This window comes from Meles meles, chromosome 15 (assembly GCF_922984935.1).
Source record: "Meles meles chromosome 15, mMelMel3.1 paternal haplotype, whole genome shotgun sequence".
Lineage (NCBI taxonomy): Eukaryota > Metazoa > Chordata > Mammalia > Carnivora > Mustelidae > Meles > Meles meles.
This window is the reverse complement of record NC_060080.1, coordinates 60,819,170-60,837,605: the sequence shown is the minus strand read 5'-3', so window position 1 is coordinate 60,837,605 and position 18,436 is coordinate 60,819,170. Positions and strand designations below refer to the sequence as shown.

At 44.9% G+C, this 18,436-nt stretch overlaps 1 protein-coding gene across 4 annotated transcripts in view; it reads left to right on the top strand.

The window, feature by feature from the left end:
* Positions 1-18,436, top strand: part of B3GNT2 (UDP-GlcNAc:betaGal beta-1,3-N-acetylglucosaminyltransferase 2) — an 88,672-nt gene that overhangs the window by 2,126 nt on the left and 68,110 nt on the right. The window contains exon 2 of one of the 4 annotated variants that reach the window (XM_045979840.1): positions 2,021-2,077. The exons of the other annotated variants lie outside the window; for them this stretch is intronic. The gene's annotated coding sequence lies outside the window, so the exon portion shown is untranslated. The remainder of the gene's footprint in view (positions 1-2,020; positions 2,078-18,436) is intronic. 4 annotated transcript variants of the gene reach the window in all.

Genomic DNA, 18,436 nt, shown 5'->3' with positions numbered 1-18,436 from the left:
CTCATGGCCTCGTGAACCTTCCCAATTTCGTAGAAAGATAGTTTAGAACAATTATACCATATTCTTCTGCCCCTCCCTTGTTGGAGCCTTGCTGGAGACGGTAGATTGCCAAACCAGTTGGTGAATATGGGCGTCTACTTGTTACAACAAATTCTTCCGGTGTATTTTGCTTCGGGAGGTGGTCAACAGGGTCAGGATCGGGAGCAGGAAGTTGGGGGTGGGGTGGGGGGATCGGAGCCTAACCCAGTCTGAGGGCTCCCGAGCCCAGCTGTCTTCTGGTTGCGCCCATGCGGATCTGACAGCTTACCCTGGTGGGAGGACAGGCTTGGGCGATCATTTCTTCCTACTGCCCTAGTTCTCACTTCTCTTTCTTTTCAATAGAGGTTATTAAGCCTGGTGGAATTTGGAAGAGTGTTACACACACAGTCCCTGGTCTCTTAGATTAGATTTTAAAACCAGGGAAGTACAGAACACTATAGAATTCTCTACAGAGGTAAACCTATCCCCTTGCCCAGCTTTGTGAATGTCTGTATCTTTGGCTCTAACGTTTGAAATAACTTGTTCAGTTTGAAATACTGCTTTTCCCCTTGGCCATCTCCCAACAGCGGGGGCTCACTGCTCTTAATTTCATGTGTGTTGATGAAAGGCCCAATTCTCCATAAAAGTTCCAAGTTCCCACCCTCACTGTTCACTGGTCTTGAATTTGCCACATACGATTCTGTGACCTCGGGCAGGTTGATCATCCCAGCCTTATTTTCCATAACGGGGGTTTTGGAAGCGCCTGCTCTGCAGGATTGTTTTTGAGGACAAATGGGATAATGTTTGTTAAACTCCTGGCTCTGCATCATGGGAATTAAGAAGCACTTAATGAGTGGTGGTCATTGTGTAATCAGTATGGAAGTTCCTCTAGGCATCAACTTCCCTTTACCAAAAACAGTAACTGGGAACCTTTTAGATTGGTCTGGCTGAGACTGAAATCAGCCAGATTTGGCAGATGCAGATAAAGTTTTTAAAATCAAGAAATGAAGTAACCTTTTCATGAAAATAAGCATAATATGCTTGTAACAATTAATGATTTTTTCCCCCTGGGTTTCTGATGGATAGCTGAGTAATGGCTTGTAGTTTTGAAGAGTTGCTTGTTAAAAAACACAATTTAAATTTCTCCAATTCTAATATACTGCAGTTTTGCTAAAATAGGAGAGTGGAACTGATAATTCATGGTTGATTTTTCATTATACAATTTGTTCAAATGTGTACCTTTTTAATTTTAATTTATTATTATTATTATTTTAATTTTATTTTTGGGGGGAGAGAGAATGAGAGAGGAATCACAAGCAGGGGGAGGGAAAGGGAGAAGTAGACTCCCTGCTGAGCAGGCAGCCTACCAGTTTGTGAACCGATGGACTGAATGACTGATGGACTCACTGATGGACCGACAAACGGAGGACTCCCTCCCAGGACATTGGGGTCATGATTTGAGCCAAAGGCAAACACTTAACAGACTGAGCCACCCGGGTGCCCCCAAATGTGTGCCTTTTTTAGAGATGCGTTAGAAAAAAGGGAGTTATAGGGGCACCTGGGTGGCTCAGTGGGTTAAAGCCTCTGCCTTCGGCTCAGGTCATGATCTCAGGGTCCTGGGATCGAGCCCCGCATCGGGCTCTCTGCTCCGCAGGGAGCCTGCTTCCCCCTCTCTCTCTGCTTGCCTCTCTGCCTAGTTGTGATTTCTCTCTATCAAATAAATAAAATATAAAAAAAAAGAAAGAAAAAAGGGAGTTATATTAGGAAATGAAGAGAATCTTAAAAAAAAAAAAGGATCATTATGCTTTACATATGTGTTGTTGGTACAAAGCTAGGATGTTCTGGATAGAAATGTATGAGGCTTTTTAGCCGATGCAGGATATGAAAAAAGATAAGTCCATTGTTTCTTAAAGAAACTTTGAAACTTCAAGTTTTTATGCTTTCTGGTAATGCTGGTTTGTTTTGTTTTGTTTTTTTTGTTTGTTTTTGAACCATAATTCAGGGATCCTGACCAGTGCTGTGAATGTGCCTGACGCGTACTCTGTTCTTAACATACTGGGTCAGTGCTTTTCATTCTTTCTAACTTGCTTAATAGCCACAATATTTGACTTTACTTAGCTTTTTGAACAGTTTTATTGGACAGTTTGTTAAAGACTTTGACAATTAATAAATGCCAATGGTTACTTTTATAAACATTAAGATTCTTGCACCTGGGATAGTATTTGGTTATATAATCTATTGCAACATGCCCAGTTGTAGTGTATAAGTTATAAATACTGGAAAATTCTCATAAAGGCCTTTGGGTCTTATATGGAGATGCTCAAGAGGGAACTAAAATCATTGCAATCAATTGCCTGGCAATTTTAGTGTATACAGAACGTTAAAACATGAATTAAACTGGGCTCTGACAGTTTGAAAGTTGGGTTTCCTGGCTGACATAATCAAAAGTACCCAGGAAGGACCACAGCACATACAGCCAACAGGTGTGTAGGAACAGCTCTTTCCTCCTCCATACCTCCTCAAGGTGGGTTAACTGTTAACTAGGTGCTTGCCAAAGATGTCTGCAAATTGTAGGATGAATAAATTCCTCTCTCCCTGGAGAGGCAATTACTGTTCGAATAAGAGGTATAATGTACATGGTATAAAACTTTAAGAAAATTGATGTAATGATTTCATCATCACCTGGTGATGAGGCTTTGCTAGTCTGAACAGAACTTCGGTGGGAAGAACTTGTACTTGATGGAGAATTTGTTATTAGGGCATATGTGGTACAATTACATTACTGCTGGAAAAAGTTAATTGTACCAGTTTTCTGTATGTTAAAACTCTGAGCTGAGATTTTGCATGTATTGTATGTTGCCACTGCTGTGAACTTTATGTTCTTTGCCCATCAGCTTTGTCTCCTTGACTTTTTAAATTTTTGTAACAGAATTCAAATTTCCTTTAAAAAATTATTTTTTAAAATAGGCGCCATGCCTAACGTGGAGCTTAAACTCAGAACCCTGAGATCAAGAGTCTCATGCTCTACTATCTGAGCCGGCCAGGTTCCCCTAAATTCAAATTTCTTTTGAGAACATTGTTGATAAAGTTATACCATGTCTTTAAATATTTTGTGTGATTTTAGTTTTAGGTGTTTCCATAGATAACTTTGTTACAAATTATTTTCTGTGCATCTGTGAACATTCCCTTAGAGCAGGGTTTAAAATTGTATTCTGATGTGGCTACAGAGGGGAAATTCCCAGTAGCCAGGAAGTTGATACTTTCTACTTTTCATTCTGTGGCATTTAAAAACAGTTTTATTGTTCCAGTGTTTTCACTCTGATGTGATTAGGATGTACGTTGCTTCCCAGAATACTTTTAAAAAATGATTATCCGAAGGAATCAATTCTAGAGTGTGGCCAGGTTCTGTCAGAGTGGTGGTTTAGCGGTTAAGAGTATGAACTTGGAGTCCATCTGATGAGGAAGTTTTTTTTCTTTAACTTGAGCTATAGCATACAGTAAAGTGTGAAGTGCTGTAATGTTGTGTGTGGCTCCTGAATATCTATCCACCATCCCGCTCCAGAATTAAACATTTTCAGTACCCCAGAAGGTGCCTGTGCGCCTTTTAGTCAATATCCACCCAGTAGAGGGAAGTTTCATATCATCTTAGATGTGACTCCTTTCGTACAGATTGGTTTTGCCTGCTCCTGAACCTAATAGAAGTGGAATTACAGAATCATACCGTGTATAGTCTTGTGAAACAGACCTGGTTTTGAGCTGGTTTTTGCCACTATGTGACTGTGGTTACTGTGACTAAGTTACTTAACCTTTCTGAGCCTCAATTTCTTCATTTGTGAAATGGGGGAGATGAAATTCTTATCTCAGATTTACTAGGAAGATTATCTATCACTGTGCTTGACATGCGGTTTCCTTGTCCCCCTTTAACAAAAGGGATGCCTGGAGGGCTCAGTCGGTTTAGCGTCTAGCTCTCAGTTTCAGCTCAGGTCATGATATCATGGGTTGTGAGATGGAGCCCCACTCAGCAGGGAGTCTGCTTGAGATTCTCTTTCTTTATCCCCTCCTTCAACTCATGCATGTGTTGTCTGTCTCTTTCAGAATAAATAAATAAATCTTTTTAAAAAGTGGTAACTAAAGCAATGATCTTTTCCTTTTTTTTTTTTTTTAAAGATTTTATTTATTTATTTGACAGGCAGAGATCACAGGTAGACAGAGAGACAGGCAGACAGGTAGGGAAGCAGGCTCCCTGCTGAGCAGAGAGCCCGATGGGGATCCCAGGACCCTGAGATCATGACCTGAGCCGAAGGCAGAGGCTTTAACCCACTGAGCCACCCAGGCGCCCCTTTTCCTTGTTTTAATATGCTGTTTCACTCTTAAAGTTATGTTGGTCTTTTGCTGAAAGTTAGAAGCCAAGTCTTTGTTGATTCATTGTTGATGTAGCTTTCAGCTTAAATAAGACATATTATGTCTCAATAACTGATCTCCTATTATTTATTTATTTTAATTAATTACTTATTTTGGAGAGAGAGAGGGCAAGTGCGTGCAGAGAGTGGGGCAGAGGGAAAGGGGGAGAGAGAGTCTCAAGCAGAAATCAAGTCAGACGCTTAATGGACTGAGCACACAGGTGCCTCTCCTATTATTTTTAATTGGCATTTTCTTTGTAAGTCATGAAATGACAGTCATTGAAATGTCCTGTTTAGAGCCAACCAGTTGCTGTCTCCTGCAAGTATATAAGCTATAAGCTAGGATGCTTATAAGTATAAGCTAGGGTGCAGTGGTGACAGTTTCAGAGGGTTTAAATAAGAGTTTAAATAAGAGGCAATGGTAAGTGGCTGGGGTATCCACAGTGTTTTGTGAAATAATTATTTCAGAAGGGAAAGCACAGGGCCAGTTGTTAGGCTCAGACCATTGCATGCTCAGACAAACCTTTTAAAACATTTGCAGCTTATATATACTGTAAGTAGTAGTGTATATTCAGTGGTCTCATATTCCCAGGGTTTTGGTGGGCTTTTTGGATACTTTCTATTTTTGGAGCCATTCTTTAACTGTAACTCGGGTGGTCCTGTGGCATTCTTTCTTTTTCCTTTTTTTTTTTTTAAAGATTTTATTTATTTATTTGACAGACAGATCACAAGTAGGCAGAGAGGCAGGCAGAGAGAGAGGAGGAAGCAGGCTCCCCACTGAGCAGAGAGCCCGATGCGGGGGCCGATCCCAGGATCCTGGGATCATGACCCAAGCCAAAAGCAGAGGCCCCAACCCACTGAGCACCCAGGCGCCCCTGTGGCATTCTTTCTAAAAGACTTTTTTTCTTATGGTGTTTATTTAGGGGGGAAAATCAAGGTAAGGTAATGGAAAATAACACTGTAACTGTTCTTAACTTGGTTTGGGTCCTTCCAGGTTCTTTTCCCTATATCTGTACACCTCTAGAATAGGCTTAGGAAAAACATATTGCAGATGCTTTAGGCAAATTTAAAATGGATTGTGTGGGGTGAGCGTGCCTAGAGATATATCTGGCTGAGAGGGCATGAGGCTTTGAAGGTTTGGGTTCAAGTCCATCCTCACTGTGGCCCCTACTTGTGACTGTACCATTGTCAGGAGTGCTGGGCATGTAGTCCCCCAACACTCCCCATCAGGACCCCAGTCTTCCAGATTACAGTGACTGAGAGAGAAAACCCGTTCCTTGGGACCACTTCCCCCTAAGACCTGAAGTCGATGTATAATCAGATGAGCATTTTGTTCACTTAGCCAGCATGCATTAATTGAACATTTACTGTATGCCTAGCACTGTGCTTGGCCCCATGTGTGTTCCTAGATAGGTCAGGCACAGTCCTGCCCTTGAGTTACCAGTCTCTGGAAACTCTAACCCAGAACTGATGAAAGTGTACTCTCGTTGAGGTGCAAGCAATGTGCAGTTTGGGGGGCAGCCAAGAAAGGCCTCCTGAGGAACTGGTGTTTGGGCCTAGTTCTAACGGATGGATTAATAACTTTTCGGAGGGCAGAGGCAGGTATCGCAGGCTTGTGGCAGTGTGTCAGGGAAATAGCAGGTGATCCTGCTGGTTTGGAGGTCAGGGTGTTTGGGAAGGGGTAGTAGGACATGGTGCAACCCCAGTGACCATGCATCAGATGGCACTAGATAGTCATGGAGGTCGTGGGAGCCATGGAACATTCCCGCAGAGGGGATGTGGTGACATGTCAGGATCAGACTTGCATTTAGGAAGGTGAGCTTGAGCCTGATAGGTAGATGCAAGACAGGTGTGTTCAGGCCCTGTGTCATTTTACAGCCTCCTGATGGAGGACTATTTCCCATTGCCCCTCAACAGTCTCTTCTCTGAAAGAATGTGGAGGAGTATGTACAAACTGAAATTACTTTGTATACTTCTCTGCTCAGAAACCTCCAGTAGCTCTTCCTCTCAGACTGAAGTCAGACTAAAGGCAGGGACCTTCTGTCACCTCCCCGGCCCTTGGTTCCGTTGACTGTAGCCACACTGGTCTCTGCACTCTCCTGCTGCTGGCATTTGCAATGGCTGTTTACTCTTCCTGCCCCACTCCTGCCACCTTGTTCTTACCCTTATCATCTGTGCTGTCCTTTGTATTTTGTCCGAGTTCTTACCAACTGTATGATGATTGGCCATGTAACTTAGTTCTTGGTTGTCTGTTTTAAACACCGCACAGTTATCACAGGTGCTTGATACCTGTTGAATTCGGTCACTTTCTGGGGGAAAACTGGGTGCCCAAAACCAGGACAGGGATGGTACAGGATTAAAGTGTATGTATTTGATTTATTTGAAAGAGAGTGAGAGATAGGAGGACTGATGTTTGTGGGATGGGGTTTGGAAACCAGTACAGAAATGTGTGAAAGGGGATGATCTACAGATAGAGGTACGCTGGGGATCTTTTTAACATTTGGAACGTTGGAGGTTGTAGTGGTGTCTCAGAGGGTCCAGGGGATGGGAGCAAGGGAAGACCCAGGAATAAGCTTGAGCCCAGAACTGTGGAGAGCACCCATTTGGGGGCATGAGGCCAGGAGCAAAGCTTTGAAGATGCAGGAGGACAAGGAAGAGAATCTGGGTTCAGTGGTCTTGAATTTGGGATGGGTTAGGTGCCCAGGGAAGTTAGGAGAGGTCAAGGACTAGGAAGATTCTAGAGGATGAAGGGAATTGGAAAGATCTGGGCATGATAAGGAGCAGAACCTTCTCAGTATGTTGACAGAGAAGGGAAAGAGGGCCTTGTGCTTGGAGCTACTGGGAGGAGGGAGAGCTTTGAAAGTGAAGGAGAATGGAGATCCACCCTTGATACTGGACCCCAGGGGAGTATACAGTGCTGTCCCATGGCACGGTAATCTTTTGAGGGCTGGGGAGTGATTTACTGGAAAGAGGAGAGTGGTCCTTGTGGAGAACTTGAAGTAGATTTTGGTGCTAAGAGCTGACTTAAAAAAAAAAATGACAACCAAAAAAACCTTTGTAACCATGGCAACCTACTTGGCTTCTTTTGCCTCCCCCACCCCGGCAAAATAGGGGAAACCTGCACAGCCATCCTCACTTGTTGATTGTTTAAATCCAATGCAGTCATGAATATGAAAGTGTTAACACTCCAGTATGAAAGAGACTTACTCCAGTAAGGTTATTTCTATGGAGCATAAACTTGCTAAGGTTTTTAATTTGTGCTTCAGAATTATGTTGTTTTTTATTTTCTTTGGAAAGCACTTAACATCCAGATGCTTCTCTGAAGTGCTTCTTTTTTGAGTCCCGATCAGAGAGTAATAGAGTTATGTTAAAAAAAGAAAAGCAAGACAAAACAAAATAAAACCTTCAAGTCTAGCTCTAGATTATTCATTGGGAAGCCTAGTGATGTTTGCAGAATCAAATGTATTTATTTAGCATTGCAAGGATCTAATTGAGTTGGTTACAAATACCATCTTTTCTGAATATTTAACATTTGGAACTAACAAAATATATTTTACATTTATTATTTTATGGCTGAATTTGATGTTTGTTTAAAAGGAACTTATGTAGCTTTTATTCTTAAAGTAAATGAGATGCAGCCGTTTTATTTTTCTTCTCTTCACCACATAAGGAATTATTTTCTTCAAATGAACTTAAAATATCTCTCATGAATACTCCTATTTTTAACCGAATGTTTGTCTCTTTTAAATTTTTTTCCTTAAGGTTCTGAGGGATCCTTTAAAAAAAAATCCTCTTTATAATGGAAATTTTCAAGCCGGTAGAGAGAGAGAGGTATAGATAGGATGAAGCCTCAGGTGGCTGCCGCTGGTGTCAGCATGATGCGCCCTTTGGTTTTGTCCCTACTCCACACCCGAGTAGGAGGCTGTGTGGGCACCACCCTGAGTGGGAGGACACATCCTGGTGGACCTCCAGGCCACCAGTTGGAGAAACAGAAACTATGGGGGTGTTTGGACCCCCCATGGGGAGGCAGAGGTGAGCAGAGGGTGGACACTGGGCGATCACAGATTGCTACAGCCCCTGATATTTCCAGGTAGGTAATAGTGAAGGTGACATTCACAGACATATTTCGAATTACATGATTTAAGCTGCTTGGTAAAAGAGGCCCGGTTTCTAAGCAGCTCTGTCCTATGTTCTTATGTTGAGCAAACATAATCTCTTTTATTTTGGCAACATAAATTTTTCTTGGCAGGTGGCCAAAGAAAGAAGTGTTCCCATTTCATCTCTTCAAATATGTGGACATACATCTTGGTCAAACAGCCTCCTTTTTAATAGAACATCTGGATAAAAGGCCAAATGTCCATTTTGAGGATGTATATTTTCAGTCTATAAGATTTATTTTGATAATTTGAAAAAGCAACTTAAAAACAATCCTTAAGCTGCTTTTAGTAACTTCTTGAAATTTGCCATGTGAGGAGGGGAAAAAGAGTCAGGAAAGGGAAAGGAGTCTAGGAGAAGGGACCTGGGGTGGGGGCAGTTTGCTTGTTTGGTACCCCATTCTGAAGTTGCCACCCCAGGGTCCCTTGTCACTAGACAGGTTGTCTTCTGGGATGAGGATGGTCCCTGACTGGAGGAGAGGTGGCATCCCAGGGGGAGTCCCGTTGTATTGGATACTCGGCATGTGTGAGGAGCGGTGGCTGGCACACGGGTTGGAATTTTCATCTCTCAGCTACAGCCTGTGGGGGGGCGGTGTCTTGGTTCTACTCCCCCAGGGCTGAGGAGAGGGGGATCTTGGCTCACTTGGAGCCGTTCCGGCTGGGAAGCATTGCTGGGGGTGAGGGGTAGGTTCTGGGTAGCTAGCTCTTGGCATTCCTTTTGAGAGGTCCAGTTTTGGGGGGACCCCGAGTGCTGGCAGGGAAGATTCAGTACAGGGCACTGACGGAGTAGAGGTTGTCCTCCTGGAGGAGACTGCGGCATTTGAACCCAGGTCTTCGAGGATGAGGCTAGGATGGAGAAGCTGGAGAATGGCCATGAAGCAAAGGTGGGGGAGGGGAGGACGGGTTGTTTTTATGGGGTGCAGGTGCTTGGGAGTTCTCTGGGATGGGATTGGGAGGGTAGCATACTTGGATCTAGGATGAGGTCTCTGTGCGAGTGCTTAATGAGGATGGGGGTGCCTACCTCCCCTGTACCCTGACTGTGCCCACCACACAGCTCCATGCTTGTCTTTAAGTGTGGTAGCAACAGGGATGGGAACCCATCCGGCATCCCAGTTCCTTCCTCTCTCCTTCCGTTCAGTGTCCATCTTGGGAACCTCGGGCCAGGTTTAGAAGCAGGTGACTTAACTGTAAAATGAGGATACCTCAGGAACCATTTCACAGGACTGAGTACCCAGTTGGGACCTTGGCATGCTTACTGGCACATGGACAGGCCCTCCGTGAGTGGGTAGGGTCTGGCATGTGCTTGTTAGTCTTGTTATAAGGAGTGTCCCTGTGCTGCCTCCATCCCAGTCCTTCGTTCCTTGTCTCCCCACTCCCTGCAAGGTATTAGCTGTGTTGAGTCTTTAGATTTTAATATAACATGATTTAAATCTCTGCACATGCCAGTTCTGCACAACTTTCCATGACTTTCATGCATGTTTTCAGAACAGTGAGTCAGGCAGTTAACTCAAGGCTACTCCTCTAAGGGACTCTAAATGGGTATGACTGGAGTCCTGGAGGCTGAGGCTGAGGCGTGGTACCTCATGCCCCTCGGTGGCACCTTCATTCTAACTAAGAGTAGGTGCTCTTCACGAAAACGTGTCCCTGGGAACCTTCATCCTAACAGCCAAGAAATGGAGACTTCCCAAGGCAGTTTATTAAGTCACTTAAGGTAATGAATGCCATTGGTGTTGATTTAAATATTAAAGTTACAAACGGAGTCTAATACGCTATGTGCAATTTCAGTTTGCCGCATGTTCAAACAATATTTTCTTGATTTGGGGAGGTTATATTTTTATTTTAGAAGGAAGACGAATGGAAACTTTTATTTTGCAGGAAATTGATGGACATGCTCTCAAAGTCTACATTTCATAGAGTCAAGAACTGCGAAATATAATTTAATAAAATTGGGAAGGGCAGTGGTTGCTTCCAAAGTTTGTCTGTGGGGCTTGTGGGAGGTGATATAGATAAATCTCTATGCCAGAGAAAATGGAAGATTGGATTTGGCTGTCCAGGTGCTTAGCAGTAAAGTGATTGTTTTAAAATAAAAAGGTTCTACGACTTTTTGTGGTCAATTATCACAACCCATGGAATTAAGTGGTGGGGGTATGATGTAATTTTGAAAGTCAATTTTAAAACTTTGACGATAGTCAACTTTTAATTTTGTTAACATGTTGGTCTTTAGGTAAAACTTGCCTGTATTTTGACTATGTAAAAATGACAGTAATCTCTTTTCCAGTACTTCTATGAAAATGTTCTCTCTTACTGATTTCATCAGCTTTTCCTTATAAGTGTCTGTAGACAAACAGAGCCCACATAGCAGGCACCAAATTACCTCCCCCCTTCCCTGTCTTTTTACACTAAGCCATGCTGATGGCCTACTTATTTCCAGAAGCATTTATACAAGGTCAGTTTGATAACTTAGCTTATATAATGGGATTCTTTTCTAGTCCAGTACTATAATTTATGCTTGTGCATTTTTATTAGTTTGTAATTGCCTTCCAACCCTTGGGCCCATGTTTCCTTATAGATTTATTTAATCATATTAGACTGTTTCCTGAGATGTCTTTAGGTTATGTACTGCATGGAGATGACAGCCACTAATGCTTCCGTGATGGCTGAGGGGTGACACACTGAGGGGGAAGGCACTGGAATTGGAAAAAGCGAAGGGCCCTTGGGAAGAGGAGTGGCCTAGACTGACAAATAGCCAGGGGCCAGGTACGGGACTCTGGGGTGGGGGCTAGAGATGGATGGCCTGTGTGTGAAATTATTCAACAATGACTTGTTTAGAGTTGTGTGTACTCTTGATCAAAGAGATAAAAAAAATAGGGGCGCCTGGGTGGCTCAGTGGATTAAGCCGCTGCCTTCGGCTCAGGTCATGATCTCAGGGTCCTGGGATCGAGCCCCACATCGGGCTCTCTGCTCTGCGGGGAGCCTGCTTCCTCCTCGCTCTCTCTGCCTGCCTCTCTGCCTACTTGTGATCTCTCTCTGTCAAATAAATAAATAAAATCTTAAAAAAAAAAGATTAAAAAATAAACATTTTAGTTAGTCCTTTTTTCTTTACTGCTCCTCCCCTTTTACGTCTTCAGGTTCATTATATTGTCTGAGCAGCAGAAATAGGAGATACAGAAATGCATGTGGATATGGCCCAGCCCCTGTCCTTGAGGCCCCCCACATCCTGTGGGTGTGTCAGATTTGTTAACAACAAGCGGATAAGTCAGATAAATGTGTGTGTTAGGTGTTCCAGCAGCAGAGGGAAGTAATACAAACACACCCAGGAGAGGACAGGGTTCGGGGAGGGTGCCCCTCTGGGCAGTGCTGGAGCAGCTGGTCTCTTCGCCTTTTTGTTATTTATGTTGAAGGCCTAGAATCGAAGCTGCAGACTGTGAGGAAAAGACTTTGTCACTAACAGTGATTCTCACTGCTGGACTCACTGTCCTGATTCTGCCCCTGGCAGGGCATCTGCTAAGACTCTGGGCTTCCTGGTACCTTGGTTTCGTCTTCTGCAAATGAGATGATTGGCGTAGATGAGCTATGAGGCCCTGGAGAGGAAATCCTTATGGCTTCTTTTTGATAATAAGCTTGGTCTGTGATCTGTGTGTGTGGAAGTGTGTGTGCTTGTGATGGAGAAAACCAGTGAAAGTGTGAGATGATATGGTTTGTGGCCAATGCTTACTCTCTGGTCATCTTTTCTGACATGGGCTGGAGTCCTCTCCTTTCCTGACTTCCGGGCCAGCTCTGCACCGACCTGGAGCAGGGTATAGGGCCTTGCTGGGATCCTTTGCTTCAGGCTGCACTGCTGGGATGAAAAGGCAACATTTTCTCTTTGTAAACAGATCTCACAAAGGGGTTTGCCTGGGTGAGTTTATAGTTAGGTCAGTTTAGGTCCCTGTCTCTCGTTCTTTAGTGTGGATAGTACCTGACCCCCACCTGCAGGGACTCCAACCCTGGTTGGGAAGGCACCTGCCTTACCCGACCAGGACCTCCGGCACCGGGAACCGGTGAACAGTTCTCAGCACGGGATTCTGTCTACAGGATTCCTTTCTCATGCTGATTGAGATTTTCATTCCTAAATTGTTTTTTTAAAGTCCAGCTTTATCTGGGGATTCTGGAAGTCTTGAGCAACAACATTAGGTGGTAGAAAGAGTGAGAGCTTAGTCTTGGGGTCAGGGTCCAGGGTCCAAATGCTGGCTCCCCACAGATTAGCTCCATAACCTCAGACTAATTGCTTCATACTTTCGAGCTTGCAAAGATTAAATGAGAGAACCACCGACATAGAAAAATGGAAAAGGGCATGAAGAGTAGGAAAATCAGGAAAGAAGCATGTGAAAAGAACAGTGTAAATTAAAACGGGGAGATAGCCTTTCTTTGTAAAGATTAAAAAGAAGGACAGCATCCACAGTCAACACATGGGTAGCTCCGTCTGGCCTTTCTTTTTGGTGGGGGATGAAGGGGAGGAGAGGAGAATAATTGGATTGTTTACTTTCTCTCTGTAGTTTCCCAAAGGAAATAATAAGACAAAAAAATGCATTTATGAGGTCCTTAATCAGTTTTTTTTGGTTATGTGGAAAATCACCAACAACTCATTAGTGATGATTGATAAGCCAGAACAAATGCCTGTGTCCCAGCAGAGATGCACGAGAGCTCTGCTGATAGGAGACAGACTGCTCAGATCATGCTCTTTCCTCTGTGAACTAAATCTGCTTTACAGAAATTAAATCTCAGTGGGGCACCTGGGTGGCTCAGTTCATTAAGCATCTGACTTGATTTCAGCTTTTGGCTCAGGTCATGGTCCCAGGGTCGTGGGATCAAGGCCCACATCAGGCTCTGTTCTGGGTGTGGAGCCTACTGAAGATTCTCTCTCTCCCTCTGTCCCCTCCCCCTCCCACTGAAACTAAAAATCTCAGTGAATTCAGGAGCCAGCTGTGTTTGTTGTCAACACAGACATCCGTTTGGAGTTCTTTATTGTCCCTTATTTTATATTCCTGTATGATTTAATCCATTTTCTTCTCTTTACTTTTTTACATAGAGGGCCTGTGAAAGAAAGAGAACGCATTCCAGCAGCCTCTCTGGTGGCTGCACTTGTTCAGTGAGGCACAGATACCGGTCCTCTTCTGGGTAGAGGTCCTGGGCCCACCAGCACTCACTTCCTCTTCCCAGTGTGTCCTCCAAGCCCACAGACTGGCCGGGTTACCTCTGCCTGCAGACACCCTGTGCCCCTTCAGGTCCTGCCTTCACCTCTGCTGTCTGCTAATGGGCAGTCACCTATATTCACTGTATCAGATTCATGTTTTATAATAACCCTTTCCTCTTGACTTCAGACTCAGAAAAAAGTATGCTTGGAGATGCAGTTGGGTTGGTGACTTAACAGATGGAGAACGTGGGCCAGTTTTTGACTGTTGCATCTCAGCTCTAAATTCACCCTGTGTTGCCTGATACATGAAAATGGATTAGGGACTTCAGATGTTTTTACCTTCGCCTTCTGTAAGTGGAGGCTCTGAAGAGGATGTTGCAGAAGTATGGGATATCCTTCCTGGTCTGGAACCGGGTTCCCGTAGAACCTGCTGTACTATACTCCTGGGGACCTGCAGGGGGGTCATGGCTTTTTCCAGCTCTGGCAGCAGTGCTGGACTGGGGGAGCCTGGGCTCACCCGAGGTCACTGCTTCTCTGCTCCTGCTTGTTAGTTAGCCCCATGTATAGTCATACTGGAGCCCCCAAACCCTGGCCATTTAGTGATCTGGCCTGATCTTTGTCCCAGGCTGTGGCCACAAGCTTCCCCTGTCTCAGCCATACACTGACATGCTAACCTGCGGTAGAAGGGGGTCTCCCCACTGCCTGGTTCCGGCAGCACCTTTGACTCCTCTGCACGCACACCCAGCAGTTTCTAAGACTTGTTTTCTCTCATTTTCCTGATGGGGACCTGTGTATGCCAGGCTTTGTGCCTGCACCCCAGAGAGTTGTTCCTGCTTTCCTGGGCACTGGCCTGTCTCTGGCCTGGGAATGCAGGAACTTTTCTGCCATCCATATCTTCTCAAATAAGCTCTGAATCTCTCTTCTGCGTTTGTCCTTTTTCCAGTACTTTTCATCTGCCAAAGCCTACTTGTTAGAATTCTGTTCCATCTTTATAGTTACTCACCAGGTTCTGAAACTGGTGCTTAAATTACTGTGTGATTTCTGCCTCCTGGTTGGACCCAGACTGAAATGCATCCCATGGGACCCCACTAAACAAACAGAAGGATGGATCAGAGAGAAATCCCAGGGTTTCTCTGAAGGGCTATTAAGAGCCTGCCAGACTGCACTGTTTGTACGTAGGTCCCGGAGCTTGGAATGGAAACACTTACCAAGGCATAGCCATGTACAGCTCTTAGCATGGGCTTCCAACACACATTAAGCTCCACAGGAATGGGGTGCCTGGGTGGCTCAGTCATTTAAGCATCCAACTCTTGATTTTGGCTCAGGTCATGATCTCTCAGGGTCATGAGATTAAGCCCCACATAGAACTCTGCACTGGGCAAAGAGCCTGCTTAAGATTCTCTCTCTTTCTCAAAACAAAACAAAACAAACAAAAAAAACTCCATAGGAAACAACTGCCTGCCTTTCAGCATTTCTTTTCTAAGATGATAGCCCACCTTAGGGAAGTGGGTACCCTATGGATTTTCAGTCTGTGCGAAGGCCCTTCCTTCCTTGAGGCATGTTTGCCCTGGGCCTCTATTGTCATGGTTTTGACGGGGTAGCAGTTGCTCAAGGTCCTCCCCTTGCCAGGAAGGAGGTGTGGAGGCTCCCCTATTTGGGGATAGGACAGAGGTGGGATCTGCTGCCAGAGGAGGGTCGGAGCCCTCACCTGGAAGCACGTGCACTCCCCGCACATAGGGCACGCCCAGTCAAAGCACACCCAAGTGTATTGCCTTTGGTGGGTCTGGGCTGACTGTGGGAAATGAGGGCCTGGGCCATAGTGTCCATCCCCATTGACTGCTTCAGATCTTGTCCCCAAACTCCTAGATTTAATACAGACTCACTACTCCTGAAATTCATCTCTCTCTTAACACTAGAAAAAAATCCTTTAAATCTCTTTCTATTGTACTTTGAAAAGGGGACTTTATGTAAATATGTGTGCGTGTCATTTGCCAGCACTAAGTGATTTTCCAGTGTCATATACACTCTGGAGAAAAAGTGTATATGTTTTAATCCAGTTTCTACTGACTGTCTCACTGTATTCAATGAACTTGACCAGATGACCAAAATGTCTGTCCATTTAGCAAATGCAGAATGACTCTCGGGTGCCGTGTGCTGGAGTAATGGTGGTATTGTGTGAAGACCTCGATTATGGACTGTGCCCAGGTCTAGGCCAGCATGATCAGGAGAGGATGCCCTAACCTTTGGGAGCTGAGTGTACTAGCCAGGAGGTGACATTGGAATGAATTTGTTTGGAAGGAATAGATGCTCGAAAGCCTAGCAAAAGGAAGGCACTCTGCAGATGGCAGAGCAAAGCTGAGATTTTCTGGAAGAGAAATGTGTTTGCTGTGTTTACGTGTTCAAGTGTGGATGGTGTGGAGATGGGGGATGTTGGCTGGAGAGGGTGGAGGGAAGCTCAAATCATTATGATGTGCCCTGGCTGGGACCAGAAGGGCATGTGAGTGAGAGGACTGAGGCTGGTGTTTAGGCTGGGGCATATCACTGGGCAGGAGACCTTGTAGAAGAGGGGAAGAGGCCATGAAGCCCTGAGCTCTGTGGAGAGGAGCTTTAGAAGACAACACAGGTAGTTAACGCTTTGAGTGAGCAGTAGCCTGCCGGTGGTTGTCAGACCAAATGAGGGGACAGCATGAGCAGGAAGAGCGTGTGTGCACAGGGGACTAAAGACTGAGTAGTTGGGGAAGACGGTGTATCTGGGAGTCTGCTGGGAAGTAAGGCAGTAAGGCTGTCACAGTAGCCAGTGTGGCCGAGCCTGAATAGAATAGAGGAGAGGTGACAAGGAGATGCGTGTCACATGGGAACACGAGATTTGGCTCCTGGTTGGACGGGGAGATCATGGTGAAGCAACAGTTCAAAGTAATTCTGGGGTGTACATCCAGGTGCCTGTGAAATTGACCCATTACAAATAGGGGACCTAGGAAGAGGGACCCTACAAAACATTTAGTGGCTAATATTTGGAGTTAACTGGGTCAACCTGTGGTATTACTTTTGGAGGTGATGTTTAAGATAGTGGCTAGATGGGTTTATAGAGAGAGAGAATTTATAAAAGGTGCAGTGAGCGATAAAACTTGAGAAATATGCTTAGTCTTGGAAAAATCAGTACCCTTGGAGGAGAACTACTGAATGTCCATTGAGTGGTAGACAGCAGACTGGAATGGTATGTTATATCTTCCCCATTTTACAAATGAGGAAACAGACTCAGAGAAGTCAAGTAACTTGCCCAAGGTCACACAGCTAGTTGGTAATGTAACCAGAATTTAATTCTGGGCTGACTTCAGATACCTGGCTGACCTTCAAAATGAAAATGGATCTGGAACATTTTTATCCTCAAACATCTACTAGGCTTGTTTTATAACTCCAAACTCTTTTACACTAAACATCTAAAACTCTTGTCAGTTTGACTAAAGGCAGGGTCAAGATGGCCTCTGGGAGGATTAGTTCCCTGTCATCATTTGCTAAATTTTCTTCTTTCCCCTTTTCTGAAAGTTCTGTGCATGTTTATTTGAAGAATGAACTCAGTGATAATTTTATCTTAAGTGATATATACTACTTAAGAACATCAGCCATGCTGGGCTTTGGGTAACTGTAATCAGTTGGGGACGAGAACATGTCCTGCCAGACACTTTCATGTATAATGTTGCCTGTGGGGGTGTGTGGGTGAGCAGATTCATTATATGTTCTTTTCCCTTTTAAGTACTAATACTCATACTAATGACTATGAACCAGATCCCTTGCATGTAGCTGGTAGTTGTTGCATGACTTAGAGATTAGAAAGCAACATCAGAGATACATGCATGTTCTCTCTCTGTGTCAGCTTCTAGGGGAGGTTAAGGGGGAAGTCCTGGGCTTCCCTGCCCGGCCCTGGCAAGGACCCAGGCCAGGCTTCTTGCTCCTATGAAGGAACAGTTCTAGGTATGGCCCAGCTCTTCCGGTCCCACTGAGCTGCTTCCCTCATACCCTGATCTCCCCACTGTCTGCATCAGTGCTTAAAGCTGTTCTCTCCCCCAGAATCACTTAACTGCAAACTGTCCATGTCTCTGTTTATCAGAGCAGAGTCTGGAAAGGTCTGGCAGGGACCAGGCAACAGATGGGAGCAGCCTGGGAAATAAGGATTTAGGAAAGCCACTCTCCCCAGGCCGCTGGAGGGTGGGGGAGAGAAGTGGTCTGCGGAAGAATGTGCTCGTTCTCCAAAGCGTGTACGGACGTGTTTCCCCTGCTCTCGTGGGATGGCAGTGGGCTTGGGCTCTTTCCCCCTTGAGGATTTGTGTGTCTCATTTGTGGGGGAGGGTGAGCAGGAAGCAGGAACTCCTCGACACAAAGGCTGCTAACCTTACCATGGTTGAACCAAGAGCTTGGATTTCCAGCCTCCTTGCCTCAGCCTGACGGGACAGGGGTGGCTGCTCATCTTATGTAATGGTCACAAGAAGGTCCTGCCTTTCTTTTTAACCTTTGCAATACTGCAGGGTCGTGCCAAGCACAGGTTTTGGGTCAGGCCAGGGATGTTTGCTGGCTCTGTCCCTGACTAGCCAGTGGTAGTCACCTGAGCTCCTTGGCTCTGTGTGTGTGTGTGTGTGTGTGAGAGAGAGAGAGAGAGTGTGTGTGTGTGTGTGTGTGTGTGTGTGTGTGTGTAAATG